This window comes from Delphinapterus leucas, chromosome X, assembly GCF_059928025.1.
Source record: "Delphinapterus leucas isolate spDelLeu-1000000601 "Yukka" chromosome X, BTC_Dleu_Yukka2, whole genome shotgun sequence".
NCBI classification, from domain to species: domain Eukaryota; kingdom Metazoa; phylum Chordata; class Mammalia; order Artiodactyla; family Monodontidae; genus Delphinapterus; species Delphinapterus leucas.
The window spans coordinates 112,401,213-112,406,664 of record NC_143150.1 but is presented as its reverse complement, the minus strand read 5'-3'; the positions used below and the strand labels follow the sequence as shown (position 1 = coordinate 112,406,664).

At 55.5% G+C, this 5,452-nt stretch overlaps 1 pseudogene; it reads left to right on the top strand.

Moving 5' to 3' along the window:
- Window positions 1-771: 771 nt before the first annotated feature.
- LOC111167534 (transcription factor SPT20 homolog pseudogene) lies at window positions 772-3,734 on the top strand (annotated as a pseudogene).
- Window positions 3,735-5,452: the final 1,718 nt, after the last annotated feature.

Here is a 5,452-nt window from a genome sequence, read left to right as displayed (position 1 = left end):
AGTACTTCTGTAAAAGAATGTCATGTTACGTGCACATCTCTATGAACACCATTAGGCAGGAGATCACTGGAAGAATCAATGAAGAATTCTGATGCTTGCACCAAATACAGCGAGCCTGCATGTAGGCAAGAGCTATGTATGGGGACTCTTTTTTGTTTTGTTTTGTTCTGTTTTGCGGTACGCGGGCCTCTCACTGCTGTGGCCTCTCCCGTTGCGGAGCACAGGCTCCGGACGCGCAGGCCCAGCGGCCATGGCCCCGCGGCACGTGGGATCTTCCCGGACCGGGGCACGAAACCCGTGTCCCCCGCATCGGCAGGTGGACTCTCAACCACTGCGCCACCAGGGAAGCCCTATATGGGGACTCTTTGGGTGTGTTAAATTGGCGATGGACACCAGGAGCAGTCCTGCCACTGGGAACAAACAAGCCATTCCCAAAACAGTGAATAATGCTTGGTGAAGTGATCGCCAAGAAATGACCACCCTTCATGACCTTCCCGGCAACTGCAGTACCACGAAAATTGGTGCGTATTAGAGCCACACCGAAAAATGATAGATTTTTATTTTGTTGGCTGCTTGTGCTTTTCAAGGTTATAAGAAAAGAAGGTGTGGCGAAGCCCAGCCCTTGGTGGAAGTGCAGACCCCAAAACCAGAAGTGAAGGGGGCGGGCCTGCGCCCAAGAGGCAATAGAAGGATGAGGCCTGAGCCTACGATCTGCGCAGGCGCACGCACGGATGCGCGCGCCTTCGGGGGGATGTGCGGGGGTGGGGGGCGTGGGGGGCGGAGAATCGCTTACATTCACATCCGGGTCATCTGCTGCCACGCGAGGGGAGCGAGATCCAGCGCGGTGGCCGCTTGCACGCCTTTAGGTCTTTCCCTAAATCGCAGGTATTTTGCGCGCTGCTTCTTCGGGGGCGGGTGTCTTGGTGTCCTTTTGGAGGTGAGGCTGGTCGCGCCACTGTGGAGTGGCCGCGTTTGCAAGAATGCTCGTCGATACTGCAGACAGGGTTTTCACCCGGTTCATCCGCTCACTTATATTTTCTCTTCCATTAGGGCCCCCATTTTGTACCGCAATGGAACAGGCTCTAGGACGAGCTTTGGATCGTGCGGAGTACATCATTGCAAGTGCCCGACAGAGACCTCCGGAAAGGAAATACCAATCTAATGGGGAGAAGTCTCTCTATGAAAAACTTTATGACATTTATGTTGAAGAATGTGAAAAAGAGCCTGAGGTTACGGAGGAATTAACAAGCAACGTGAACCTGTTAGAGAAGCTTCTTCGGAGAGAGTCGTTGCCGTGTTTGGTGGTCAACCTGTACCCAGGAAAGGAGGGCTATTCGCTGATGCTCAAAGGGGAGAATGGATCATCTTCGGAGATCATCCGACTGCCCTATGAAGAAGGGGAATTGCTCGAATACTTGGATGCAGAAGAATTACCTCCTGTTTTAGTGGGTCTCCTGGAAAAGTCTCAGGTTAACGTTTTTCATCACGGGTGTGTGATAGCAGAAATACGGGACTACAGGCAGTCCAGCGACAGGGAACCTCCCCATTACCAAAGCAGGCATATTCTCTTACGTCCCACGATGCAGACTTTAGCCTGGGATGTAGAGGCCATAGCCAGCGATAACCAGAATTGGACCCAGGAGGACAAACTTTTGCTTGAGAGCCAACTGATCTTAGCTACAGCTGAACCACTGTGTCTAGACCCTTCTATATCAGTAGCGTGCACTGCAAACAGACTGCTCTATAACAAACAAAAGATGAACACTCTTCCCATGAAAAGGAACTTCAAGAGGTACTCTATGACCTCTCTGAATCGGCAGCAGGAGCTGTCTCGTCCACCTTCTCCTGAGCTAAGAGCCCTGACTTCCTGCAAAAGAATAAGAGGAAGTAAAACAGGTGGGAATTACGGCCTCAAAACTTTTAAAGCAGGAAGTTGTGTAGATATGTGGAAACGGAGACGCTGTGACTTGGCCGTACCTTCTCAAGTGGACGTGGAGAAATATGCTAAAGGGAAGAAGTCTGTCGGATGTGATGACTCACAACCAACAGTCTGGCCAGTGCATGAGGTACAAGGTGGTCTTGCATTTGGATGTGACGCTGGCGACCAGTCCCAGGCAGCAAGGCTGACCGTCAGGCAGCTGACTGATAATTCACTTGCCTCTGGAAAAGGGTCCGGTACAGAAGCCACGTGGGAGAGACAGCCGTCTCCCCCCCACTCCTTCGCAGATGACCATCCCTACAGTTTCCCGCCCGGGGCAAAGTCTGATGCTGGGAGAGTGGTCAGTCGGCCCGAGGAGTCGGTCCAGGAGAGCACCCAGTGTCCAGTGCAGATGTCACACAGCTCCAGTGGCTCAGCCGGTCTCAGGCAACCTTCTCCAGGGAAAGAACCAGAACAGCCTAAGACTGGGTGGGTTCAGTCTTCAGTGCCCGACAGAGGAGCCACACATCCACCTCCACCCGTGCGACTTCCTTGGCACTCAGGAAGGAGCTCCTGGGGTGAGAGTCTCACTTCACAGCAGGCAGGCAGCTCTCAGGCATGTGCATCTCCTGGCCCTGCTCCTAAGCCACCAGGTCTTTCCCAGAAATCCTCTGTGGAGCAGAGCCCAGTTAGCACGCTTCCTGCCACCGCCCTGTCCACTGAGGGCTCATCACGGACGACCTCGGTCTCCCGGGTCACGGTCATCTCCGTTGGCCTGAAGGTCCTCAGAGAAGTGGGCCCCAGACGCGGAGGCCAGGCCTCGGGGAGAGGCTGTGCCACCAGAGCCCCAGCTCCCGGGGGGATCCAGCCGGGCCACCTGCCCGCAGGAGCTCCGCTTCCGCTGCCGCTGCCGCTGCCGCCGCCGCCGCCGCCGCCGCCGCCGCCTCCTCCTCCGGAGAAAAACGCTTCGGATCTCAGAGCCTTTCCTGTGGTGCAGCTGCCCCGCGGTTCGCTCCTGTGCAGCAGCCAGCAGCCGGCCCCGCAGCCGCGCCTCCCCCAGCTGCTTCCCCTGCAGTGGCCCTGCGCCCAGCCTCCTCGGCTGCCGGCGTCCCAAGGTCTGGGGGCACGGGGTCCGGGGGCACGGGGTCCGGGGGCACAGGTTCCGGGGGTACGGGGTCCGGGGGTCCAGGGTCCGGGGGCACAGGGTCCGGGGGTCCAGGGTCCGGGGTCACAGGGTCCGGGGGCACGGGTTCCGGGGGTACGGGGTCCAGGGGTACGGGGTCCGTGGGTACGGGGTCCGGGGGTACGGGGTCCGGGGGTCCAGGGTCCGGGGGCACAGGGTCCGGGGGTCCAGGGTCCGGGGGTCCAGGGTCCGGGGGCACAGGGTCCGGGGGCACGGGTTCCGGGGGTACGGGGTCCAGGGGTATGGGGTCCGTGGGTACGGGGTCCGGGGGTACAGGGTCCAGGGATCCAGGGTCCGGGGGCACAGGGTCCGGGGGCACAGGGTCCGGGGGTCCAGGGTCCGGGGGCACAGGCTTCAGGTTCACAGGGCGCCGCCGTTCCCAACACGGTCGTGCGTGCCGAGGAAGCCGTGGTTGTTCACCTCGGTGCAGAGGACGGCTTCCAGCCGCCCCAGGTGCTCGTGTTGTCCCCGCCGGGCTCTGGCCTGAGCAGCCCCGGGCTGAGCCCCCCGCAGCAGACGGGCTGGGCCTGGGCGGCCCCGCGGCCGCAGTTGCAGTTCAGCGTGCACGTGCGCCGCCGCGACTTCCCCTCGGGGCCCGCAGCGCAGCAGCCAGGCCGCGAGGACCGCGGATAGAGGCCCGCCAGCCGCTCCCAAGCCCTGAGGCCTGGCTGATTTTCTCTCCTTTAGAAAACACAAGAGCAGCGACCGAGTGCATTTGGAGTTTCACCCGCATTTGGGTTTTGTTTTAATGTGTCGCTCTTTTACGTTGTTAGACGTACAAACTTTCTGCAGAGGCACAAGCCCGTGATTTTTACATAGAGACGGGGAAGTGCTTTACTAAACTGGCAGGGTTTCGCCGAAGCCATCGCTTGGGCGGTGGCTGTTGACAGTGGTTTTTACTGCGATGTTCTCAAGTGTATCCACATCCAAACTAGGGTCAGTTTAAACTCCTGAAGCCTGTAATTTCTCTCCAGCAATAAAACTGCAACACCAGTCAAGTCAAGATTAGTATTATTCTAACGAGATGTTACTAACACATAACTGTAGCAGCTTCACCCTTCTACGTGTACAGCTCAGCAGTGTTAAGTGGACTTCGGTCGTTGCTGTACGACAGATCTCTAGGGTCGTTTTCTTCTGGCAAAAGTGAAGCTTTATCCCCGTGAGCACCAGCTCCCTGTTTCCCTCGCCCCCGGGCCTGGCCCCCACCCCTCTGTTTTCTGTGTCTCTGAGTGTGACTGCTTTAGATACTTCGTAGAAGTGGGATCGTACAGGATTTGTCTTTCGTGACGGGCTCATTTCACTTAGTGTCCTGTCCTCGAGGTCCCTCCATGTTAGCGTGCCACAGGAAGGTTGTAGCTGTTTACAGGTGCTTTCGGTGTACCTACGATATACTGACGCGGCCTACGAAGTATTAGAAACGTCCCTCGGAAGAGAGTGTGCACTTTCCTATTTGTTTATTCAGTTTAAAAGCTTTTTGCACCAGTGTCTGAAATGCAATTTTTATACATTTGGTTTGGGAAAAAACCAAAAACAAGCTAACGCTACCAAAAATTGATGCTTGTCATCTTGATATTGAGGCCATGGGATACCTCCAAGTGCGCAGCATGCTTTAGGGGCCCTTGCTTGCGTGGATGTCCCCAGCCCTTTAAAAGGAGCCCCCCACCCCCAGAGCCCAGCTGTTCTCCTCTAGGCTGCAGTCACTGGCTGTGAAAGGGGGATGTTGTCTTCTCTCTTTATAAAATCGTTTACATTTTTGAGAACCCAGGGTTATTTGCAGAAGGTAAATATCTAAACATCTGGAAATGGGTTTGTCTTTCAAGTGTTTTCAACTTTGGTACATTCTGAAGTGGAGTCCCTCTCCCCTGAGTGGTCACCAACTGGTCAGCTGTCCCTGCTTCCTCATCTCTTTTTACCTTCTTTCTTGTTTCAGTGGGGCTCAGAAGACCCCTGAAGTTTTCTGTTTTCTTTTTCCGTTTCTTACTGTGGTATAATTGACATAAGAATCAACCATTTTAAAGTGTACAATTCATTGGCATTTACTGCATTTAGAATGTGGTGCGACCACAGCCTCTGTCTGCTTCCAAAACATTTTCATCGCCCAAGAGAAATCTCTGTACGCATTCAGCACTCACTTCCCAGCTTCCTCTCCCCCAGCCCAGGAAACCACCAATTTGCGTTCTGTCTCTACAGACTCCCCCATCTCGATTTTTCCTAAAAATGGAATCAGAGACTATGTGACCTCTTCTGTGTGGCCCCTTTCACTTGGCATAATGTTTTCGAGGTTCATCCACATCGTAACACGTATCGGCACTTCATTCCTTTTTAGGGCTGAATAACATTCCCTGGTTTGT